An 11399-nucleotide genomic window follows, 5' to 3' on the forward strand; every position below is an offset into this window, starting at 1 on the left:
GTCTTAGGAAAATTGCGATTTATGGCCATTCACATTATATCTATCACCACCTGTGTAATATATGCTTTAGGTCTTGGCACCAAAAAATTCATGCCCTGCTACCTTTAAATTAAACAGTGGCTGGGCATGGTGGCTCCTGCCTGTAATCCCAGCACTTTTGGAGGTCAATGCAGGCAAATCACGAGGTCAGGAGTTCAAGATCAGCCTGGTCAATATGATGAAACCCCATCTCTGCTAAAAATACAAAAATTAGCTGGGTGTAGTGGCGCGTGCCTGTAGTCCCAGCTACTCGGGAGGCTGAGGCAGAAGAATCGCTTGAACCCAGGAGGTGGAGGTTGCAGTAAGCCAAGATGACACCCCTGCACTCCAGCCTGGGCGACAGAGCAAGACTCCATCTCAAAAAAATTAAAAATACAATAAAAAAAAAAGAAAACAAAACAAAATTAGCTGGGTGTGGTTGTGCAGCCTGTAATCACAGCTACTAGGGAGGCTGAGGTACGATCACTTGAACCCAGGAGGCGGAGGTTGCAGTGAGCCGAGATCGTGCCACTGCACTCCAGCCTGGGTGACAGAATGAGACTCTCTCAAAAATAAAAATAAAAATTAATTAATTAAACAGTAGTATACGCGAGCTATCTAACGCTATTGCTTCACACCAAAATCACACGAAACACAAAGAGAAACACACCTAGACACATCAAAGTCAAACTGTTGGGGAAAAAAGAGAAAATCTGAAAAGCAGCTTGAGAAAAATGACTTATCATGAACAGGGAACAATGCAATTAGCAACTGACTTCTCATCAGAAATGATAGACGAGAGAAGGCAGTAGAATGACATTCCAAGTGCCAAAGGAAAAATCTTTCAATCAAGAATTCTATTTTTCCACTAGAATGGCAAAAATGAAGGCATGATAAAGATATTCCCAGTTAAACAAAGACTGAGAGAATTCATTATTAGCTGACCTGCCACTGAAAGAATATTAAAGGATGTATTTCAGGGTGAAAGGAAATAAAACTAGATGAGACTGTGGATCTGTAGAAAGAAATGAAGAGCACTCAAAAGGATATCTCTCGGTAAATATAAAAGACTATATAAACACGTGTTATCTTCCATTCTAATTTTGTTTGAGGGAAGACATTAGATTATATAAAGCATTAATTATTGCACTGTATTGTTGGATTTATAACAATAGAGAGATATAAAGGAGAGGGGAAGAAACAAAGTATTGAAGCAATATTTCTGTATTTTCTTAGAATTAAGTCAGTATTACCTCAGGTAAATTAAGATGCAGATTGTAATCTACAGAGCAACCACTAAGAAAATAACTCAAAAATACAGTACAACAGCAGAGGAATCAAAGTAGAATACTTAAAAAAAAAAAAATGTTTAGCACAAAAGCAGTAAGGGAAGAATAGATTTTAAAAATAAGACATAGAAACAAAATGGCAGACCTTAATCCAGCCATGCTGATAATTATATTAAATATGAATAAACACTACAATCAAAAGGCAGTGATTGTCAAAATGGATAAAAAAGCAAGATTCAATTGGATACTGTCTACAAGAGATACTTCACACAAAAAGACAAAAGTTGAAAGTAAAAGGATGAAAAAGAGAGTACCATGCAAATACTGGCAATAGGAGAGCTTGAGTGCCTACATCAATATCTGAGAAAATAAAATTTAAGACAAGAAATATAATTGGAGACAAGAAATGACATTACAGTATTATAAAGGGTCAATTCATTAAGAATATATAATAATTGCAAGTGTAATGGTACCTAATAGCAGAGTCTCAAAATTATGAAGCAAAAATTGATATAATTAAAAGAAGAAATAGATTATTTAGACTTAACAATTATAGTTAGAGAGTTCAATAACCCATTTTTAATAACTGATAGAACAACTATTCAGAAAATTAACAAGGAAATAGAAGACATGAACAACACTATCAACCAACTTGACTAACTGACATTCATAGAACACTCTTCCCTCAAGTAATGAATGCACATTTTTTCGAAAGCACATGGAACATTCTCCAGGTTAGACCACATACTAGACCATAAAACTAATTTTTAATATATTTAAAAGAATTTCAATCACTCGGAGTATGTTCTCCAGCCACAAAGGAATTAAAATAGAAACAAAAATAAGTTTGGGAAATCCTCAAATTTTAGAAATTAACACATTTCTAAATAACTATGGGCTGAAGAGAAAAATTACAATGGAAATTAGAAAGATTTTGAACTGAATGAAACAAAAATAAAATATACTATGTATTTACACATGTCTATACACATCAACATTAATAGGATGAAGCTAAAGCAGGACTTAGAAAAGCCGAATGTTCTCAAAACAATAATTTAAGCTTCCATCTTAAGATTAGAGAAAGAGAGAAGCAAATTAAACCTTAAAAGGAAAGAAATAAAGACTAAAGCAGAAATCAATTGACTAGCAAAGAGAAAAATAATAGAGAACATCAAAGAAATGAAAAGGTGATTCTTAAAAAAGATTGCAAAATTGATAAACTTTTAGCTAAACTGACCAAGAAAAAAAAGAGAAAACACAAATTAACAATCAAGAATCTAAGAGCAGGCATCACTGCTGACCCATCAGAAATTAAAAGAATGATAAGTGAATGTTTTAAACAACTTTATGTCAACAAATTAGACAACTTAGATGGAATGGAAAAAATCCTAGAAAAAGATAAATTACCAGAACTACCTTCAGAGAATACTGAAAAATCTGAATAGACCTATGCATTAGTCCACTGTCACACTCTAATAAAGACATACCTGAGACTGGTTAATTGGTAAAGGAAAGAGATTTAGTTGACTCACAGTTCAGCATGGCTGGAGAAGTCTCAGGAAACATATAATCATGGTGGAAGGTGAAGGGGAAGCAAGGTACCCTCTTCACAAAGCAGCAGGAAAGAGAAGTGCCAGCAGGGGAAATGCAAGACACTTATAAAACCATCAGATCTCATGAGACTCACTCATTACCATGACAACAGCATGGGGGAAACTGCCCCCATGATTCAATTAATCTCCACTTGGTCCTGCCCTTGACATATGGGGATTATAAGGATTAAATTCAAAGTGAGATGTGGGTGGGGACACAGAGCCAAACCATATCAACCTACAACATGAAACATATCATACCATATCAACCTATAACATTTTGGTCCTGAGACCAAATCCTTTGGACAGTGCCTGGAGAGAACCTCAAGTCGTAGTCATGTTTATCTGAAATACAGAGCCTGCCTCCAGGCTTCTCTCCACCCTGTGCTGTGCAGAGCTACGCAGTGCACTGAGGGGCCAGGGCTTCAGAAAGCACAGAGCGTGTGACCTGGTTGGCAGAGGTACCCGGGTCATTGGTGCCAGCCCAATTCAGTGTACTGGATCATTAGTAGAAACAAAGAACCATTCTACTGAGAGCCAAGACCGCCTGCCAAGTACCAGTGTGAAGGCTGCCTCGTCACCACAGCTGTGAATCAAGAGTAGGCTGTGCTTGCTACTGATGCCAGCCTGGGGCATTTTCCCAGCCCCACAGTGCCTTTCTGAGTGGGAGGAGAGGCAGAGGGTGAGACTCTCCTTGGCGCCTGAACAGTGCCTCTGATGGAAGAACGTAGCTCAGTGATAGTCCCGAGGAGGTTTATTGGTTCATTATCAGTAGGACTCTCCAAGGAAAGGGAACCGCTGAACCATATGGAGCAACTGCAGGATCATGTAATGGAAGCAGCATTGAACTTAGAGTTTGAGTCCTGTATTCCAGTCTAGAACTTACCTCCAGCTAGCTGTGTGGACTTAACCATATCACTTAACCTCTTTGGGCCACCGTGCACCTTGCAATTGTGTGCCTCTTTCTCTCCCTCTGGGCACTAGAAGGCCAGGTCAAGTGTGGCTCAGTCCTGGTCTAACTGGACGGATGGAGAGAAGGTAGCAGAAGTGGGGCCAGCAAGCCCGAGAATTCATCTGATTCTCTGACAGAGCTCAGAGTTCTGAGAAGAATGTGGTCATGCAGAAGATTCTCTGTAGACCACATCAGGACCTGGATTCTCAGAAAGCTGTACTCCTCCTGTCTTTCAACATCTCAACACACTCAGCTCCTACATTATACACACTTAACCGGAACCCGACTTATCTGTATGGGTTTAGCGTTCTCTCTTGTCCTTCCCAGCCTACCTTCTACATTCTAAAAAGAGAGTCACCCACCCGGACGATCTCCTTGCAGTCACTTTTCAATGCACTTTTCAATAAGGAAGCAGAAGAGCTTCCTTAGTCAGAACAGTGAACAGTATGTTTTCAAACAAAAGGGGCTCACTGCCCAGTGTGCTAGAAGCCAATGCTATATGACACCGCATTTCTGAGAAAAGAAAAGCTTTATACTGCAAGCTGATTCACAAGAAGACTAGAACGTCAAGCTCAAATCTGTCTTCTTGTGCTGGCTCCAAAGCAGCATTTTTATTAGAAAAAATTCAGAGGGTGCATTCTGAGATTAGTAGGTGATTGGTGGAGGAAAGAAGAGGTCTAGAAAGTCCTTGGGCATGCGTTTTTATCTCTCCATGCCTCCTCATGGGTTCCCTATGCAAATTTCAGGGGAATTAGTATGAAACATGTGGTGGAAATTCAGGCTGTGACATCAGCAAGCTCGTCCTGCACAGACTCCAATTGGCCGTGGTGGTTACAACTGATTTCAGCCAGTTTTTAAAAAATCTCGTAGGCAGAGGGAGTTTCAGTGTTTCAGCAAGTTCTTTTTTTACCTGCCATGCTGCAAACTCAAGAGTTTCTGTTAGTCATTGGTTTCTTTAACTATCTGGGGCATAGTTTCAACAGTTCCCTGAAAATGGCCCAATTCAGGGGACAGCGTCAGCCAGCATCCTGTGTGGGGTGTCTGCAATGTGAGATGCCATGGACCACGCCTTCCCCCATAAGACTGATTCCTACTCTGCGCCTGACCCTGCCCTGGCATTCCCCTGCCTCCCTGGCTGCCCTTTCATAGTCTCATCATGCTTTCTCCTTGGGTTTACACCTAGTTTTTGGTGTTCTTCTCATCTCACTCTATACACTGCTCCTGGTTCATGTTTGCTGTTCTAGTCTCCTTGTGAGCCAGCGTGCAGTATAAAACATGTATAAAGGATTATAAAGCTGTACTCCTCCTGCCTTTCAACATCTCAACACACTCAGCTCCTCCATTATACACACTTACCAGAACCCGACTTGTGTGTATGGGTTTAGCGTTCTCTCTTGTCCTTCCCAGTCTACCTTCTACATTCTAAAAAGAGAGTCACCCACCTGAATGTCTCCTTGTAGTCACAGGCATGGGAGGAAGCATGGAGACTTTATGTTTCCATCTCTATGTCACTTCCTCCCATGCCTGTGTCTTCACCCTGACCTCTTTGGGCTCCTTGACAACACATGGTAGAGGAGAGTTGGGGCTGCTCTCACTCGCAGCTCCACCAGGTCTTCCCCAGCGGCCTCTGCTTGTGCACTCTGCGGATGCTGGATGCCCACTCTGCCAGCACAGGAAGGCTGCTGAGTAACCCCGCTGCTTACAATAGTTCCTGCCTCCCTATTGCTCCCAGAAAAATGCCAAGAACGCCAGCAAAGTCCTGGTTACTTCTAGCATGGTTAGACAAGCCCTTCAGGATGCAGCCCTGGACTGGGACTGACAGGTCTCTCATTTGGAACCGGGCCCGTAGCCTGGCTGGGTCACAGCACTGCCCTTAGCCTCTCAGCGCTCGCCCCCTGCAGGTCTCCCCCAGGAATGAGGAGCAGCTCAACAGCGGGGACGAGGTCAAGCCACATTCATTGTCATGTATCCTAGGTGCCCAGCACAGCTTCGGACCCACGGGACGTGTTGATTAATGTTTGTGAAACAAAAGTGTGGATGAAAGGAAATCTTGGATTCAGAATATATTCCTGTCCCCTTCAGTCTCTTTGAACGGTCAGAATAGGCTTGTGTTTTGTGGCTCTGTGAAGCGTTGCTTACTGAACAGCCATTTGCTGGCACATATAACTGGCTCTGTCACTGCTCCAAAAGCATCCAGGGTGTTTGGCTCTGGAGATGGCATTATGCCTTCCAGATAGAAATTGCAAGCACACAGCGTGGCCCTCATAGGAGCCATGAGCATTATGGTTAAAACCTTTGAGAGAAAACAGGTGCACGCCCTTTTGCTAAGCAAAAGAATCAGTGCAATTCATAGAACATGCCTGCTGTACACAATTATTACAACTTTAAAAACATCACCAATCCAAGCTGCACTCAGTTGGTGTGAAGTCCCTGGAAATGTTAGAGAATGTGGGGTTGAGATTCCCACATAAACCCTATATTACGTTTACCATGATCTATTATTTCATTTTCTAGAAATATAAAACAAATCAGTTATTTACAAAGCTGATTTTATTTTTTTTTGCTAGGAATTGGTCACTGTATTTGCAGCAACAGAACTTTCCTTAGCTGAAATCACAGAGCTATGTATTACTTTGGATGGCATATCATGGCACAATAATAACTCATGAAGTCCTCATTGAGCTCTATCCATCAATTATAAGTCCTGCTATTTCTAAACTGCTTTATAAACAGTGGGGTGTTTTGTGATATATTTATTATAATGAGTTTAAGTCATAAAAATGTAAGGAAAACACTGTAAAATCTTCCCAAATATCATCATCAGTTTCGACAATCATTTTGTAAATCTTATCGTGGTAAAATATGTACAACAAAATATACCATTTTAACCATTTATAGATATACAGTTTGGTGGTATTAAGTACATTCTCCATGTTGCACAACCATCGCCGTCATCCATTTTCAGAATGTTTTCAACATGCCAACAGAAGCCATGTGATCATTAAACAATAACTCCCCAGTCCCCCCTCCATCCAGCCTCTGGCAACCTCTGTTCTACTTTCTATCTCTATGAATTTGCCTATTCCAGGTATCTGACATAAGTGGACACATACAATATTCATCCTTTTGTATCTGGCTTATTTCACTTGGAGTAATGTTTTCAAGTTTCATCGTGTTATGGCATGTATCAATATTTTCTTCCTTTTTCGGGCGAAACAGTATTCCACTGTACAGATATCCCAAGTTTTGTTTATCCATTCATCTGTTTATGGAATTTAGGTTATTTCCACCCTTTGGCTACTGTGAATAACGTTACTATAAACATTGGCGTACAAGTAGCTGTTTAAGGTCCTGTTTTCTTTTGGGTACATACCCAGCAGAGAAACTGCTAGATCATATTATAATTTTTTTAACTTTTCAAGGAATCACCAATTTTTTTCCACTTAGCTGTATCATTTTACATTCCTACTGGCAATGCACAGGGTTCCAATTTCTTCGTACCCTCACCAACACTTGTTATTTTTAACAATAACAGCTATCCTAATGGGTGTGAAGTGGCATCTTGTTGTGGTTTAGATTTATATTTCCCTAATGATAAATAATGTTAGCACTTTTCAAGTGCTTATTGTGCATTTGTATGTTTTCTTTAGAGAAATGTCTACTCAAGTCTTTTGCCCATTTTGGAATTGCCTTGTTTTTTATTTTTGAGTTGTGGTTCCTATATTCTGAATAGTGATCCCTTAGCAGATATATGATTTGCAAGTCTACTCTCATTCTATGGGTTGTCTTTTTATTCTCTTAATAGTGTCTTTTGTTACACAAAAGTTTTTAATTTTGATGAAGTTCATCTATTTTTTTCTTTTATTGCCTATGGTTTTGGAGTTATAACCAAAAAACCATTGCCAAAACCAGTGTCATAAAGATTTTCTCCTATGTTTTTGTCTAGGAGTTTTATAGTTTTAGCCATTAAATTTAGGCCTTTGATCCACTTTGAGTTCGTTTTTGTGTACAGTGTTCAGTAAGGATCCAATTTCATTCTTTTGCATGTGAATAATCCAATTATCCCAGTACTATTGGTTGAAAGGACTGTCTTTTCCCCCAATGAATGGTTTTGGCAGTCATCAAAATCAAATGACTGCACACATGACAGTTTTGTTTTTTTTTTTCTGGGCTCTTTATTCCATTCCATTGGTCTATATTTCAGTCTTCATGCCAGTTCTACACTGTTTTGATTACAGTAACTTTATAGTAAGTTTTGAAATCAGGAAGTATGAGTCCTCCAACTTTGTTCTTCCTTTTCAGAATTGTTTTGACTTTATTATTTTATATGGAATTCTTGGAGATGTCATATAAACTTTAGGATAAGATTTTCTATCTCTACAAAAAAAAAAAAAAAAAAAACTGCACCTAGATTTTAATAGGATTGCATTGAATCTGTAGATCACTTTGGGAAATATTAATATCTTAATGTCTTTCAATCATTAACATAGGATGTCTTTCCAGTTATGCCTTCTTTAATTTCATTCAGCAATGTTTTATAGTTTTTGGTGTACAAATATTTGCCTTTTTGGTTAAATTTATTTCTAAGGGTTTTTTATGTGCTTGTAAATTAAATTGTTTTAATTTTCTTTTTGAATTGTTCATTACTAGTGTGTAGAAATGCAATTGATATTCATGTGTTGATTTTATATCCTGCAAGTTTGCTGAATTCATTTTTTGACAGATTTTTGTGGAATTGTTGTAGTTTCCTGCATATAAGATCATGCCATCTGCAAACAGAGATAATTTTACTTCTTCCTGCCCATTTGGATGCCTTTTATTTATTTTTCTTGCCTAAGTCCTCTGACTAGGACTTTGCAGTACTGTGTTAAATAGAAAGTGGTGATAGCAGGTGTTCTTATTTCTGATATTAGGAGAAAAGTTTCAGCTTTTCAACATGGAATATGAAGTTAGCCTCAAGTTTTTTATATATGGCCTTTATCATGTTGAGATAGCTTCTTCTATTTTTACTTTGGTGGGTGTTTTTACCATGAAATGGTATTGAATTTTTTCAGATGTTTTTTCTTTTTTTTTTTTTTTTGTGAGATGGAGTCTCGCTCTGTCGCCCAGGCTGGAGTGCAGTGGCTGGATCTCAGCTCACTGCAAGCTCTGCCTCCCGGGTTTACACCATTCTCCTGCCTCAGTCTCCTGAGTAGCTGGGACTACAGGCGCCCGCCACCTCGCCCGGCTAGTTTTTTGTATCTTTTTAGTAGAGACGGGGTTTCACCGCGTTAGCCAGGATGGTCTTGATCTCCTGACCTCGTGATCTGCCCGTCTCGGCCTCCCAGAAGTGCTGGGATTACAGGCTTGAGCCACTGCGCCCAGCCTCAGATGCTTTTTCTTCATCAATTGCTATTATACTGTAGGTTGTATCTTCATTCTATTTATATGGTGTGTTACATTGATTGGTTTTCATATGTTGAACTATCCTTGCATTCCAGGAGTAGACCTCACTTGATCATGATATATAATCCTTTTGTTATGCTGCTAAATTCAGTTTTCTAGTATTGTGCTGAAGCTTTGTACATCAATATTCATCAGAGATATGGGAACATAGTTTTCTTTTATTATCTTTATCTGACTTTGTTATAAAGTTAATGCTTGCCTCATGAGTTAGGAAGTGTTCTCTCTTCAACTTTTTGAGGAATTTGAGAGTGGTTGATGCTAATTCTTACTGAAATGTTTGGTAGAATTCACATGTGATACTGTCTGGTACTGGATTTTTTATTTGTTTCATTATTCATTCACTCTCCTCATTGAGTAGAGGTCTGTTCAGATTTTCTGTTTCCTCATGAGTCAGTTTTGGTAGATTGTGTTTCTAGGTACTCATTTATTTTGTATAGGTGATATAAAATTGATTATAATCCCCCCTTTCATTTCTGATTTTAGTAAATTGAGTCTTCTCTCTTTTTTTCCTTGGTCAGTCTAGCTAATGGCTTGTCAATGTCATTGATGTTTTCAAAAAACTGCCTTTTGGCTTTGTTGATTTTCTCTATTGTTTTTATATCTCTATTTTGTTTATTAATGTTCCAATGTTTATTATTTTATTTCTTCTGCTATCTTTGGATTTTGTTTTTCCCTTTTTTGGTTCCTTGAGGTGTGTAGTTCAGTTATTGATTTGAAATCTTTCTTATTTTTTAATGTATGCATTTATAGCTATAAATTTCCCTTATAATGCTACTTTCACTGCATCTCATCAGTTTTAGTATGTTGTGTTTTTGTTTTCATTTACATCAGTGTATTTTCCAGTGTTTTTGAGATTATTTTTCTTTGTTATAGTATCTTTGATATAGAGTACAGGTTTCTAGATTGACTGTTCTTTTTTCTCTCAATATTTTAAAGACATTGCTCCACTTTCTTTTAACTTACAATATTTTTTATGAGAAATCCGTTACCATCTTTTAAGATTTTTACTTTATTCCTGGTAGTTAGCAATGTGATTATAATGTGCCTTTGTACTTTCTTTGTGTTTCTTGTGCTTGGTGTCCACTGAGTTTCTTGGATTTGTGAGTTTATAGTTTTCATTAAATTTGGAAAATATTCTGTCATTATTCATTCAAATATTTTTGTTCCCCTGCTTCTGCTTTCTGCTTTGGGCAATTTAATTACATATATATTAGACCACTTGAAGTTATTCCATAGCTAACATGCTCTCTTAATTTATTTTTCAGCCTTTTTTCCTTCTGTGTTTGATTGGCTAGTTCGTCTTCAGATTTACTAAATTTTATCTCTAATGTCTACTCTGCTGTTAATCACATTTTCTGTATTTTTTATCTAAGCCATTGTGGTTTTCATCTCTAGAAGTTCAGTTTGGGTCTTTCAATCTCTTCCATTACTTTTTTCTTTTTCTTTTTTATTTTTATTTTTATTTATTATTACTATTTTTTTTTTTTTTTTTGAGATGGATTCTCGCTCTATTGCCCAGGCTGGAGTCCAGTCAGCTCACTGCAACCTCTGCCTCCCGGCTTCAAGCAATTCTCCTGCCTCAGCCTCCCAACTAGCTGAGATTACAGGCATGCACCACACCTAGCTAATTTTTGTGTTTTTCATAGAGACAAGGTTTCAACATGTTGGCCAGGCTGGTCTTGATCTGCTGACCTCAGGTGATCCACCTGCCTCAGCTTCCCAAAGTGCTGGGATTACAGGCATGAGCCACCATGCCAGCCTATTTCTTCTATTTCTTTATTTAACATGTTCAGTATTTTTTCTAGCTTCTTGAACACATGGAATACAGTTATAATAACCATTTTCATGTCTTTGTCTACTAAATATATTGTCTGTGTCAGTTCTGGGTCAGTTTCAACTGACTGATTTTCCCCCTCATTATGGGTTGTGTTTTCCTGCTTGTTTGCATGACTGGTGATTTGTGACTGAATGCCAGACAATGGTTGCTGGATAGTTTGTATTCCTATAAATATTATCAAGCTTTGTTCAGGGACACAGTTATCTGAAATGAGTTTGATCCTTTTGAGCCTTGCTTGTAAGTTTTGTTAGGTGGGACCACAGCAG

The sequence above is a fragment of the Papio anubis genome, chromosome 1 (genome assembly GCF_008728515.1).
Source record: "Papio anubis isolate 15944 chromosome 1, Panubis1.0, whole genome shotgun sequence".
NCBI lineage: Eukaryota > Metazoa > Chordata > Mammalia > Primates > Cercopithecidae > Papio > Papio anubis.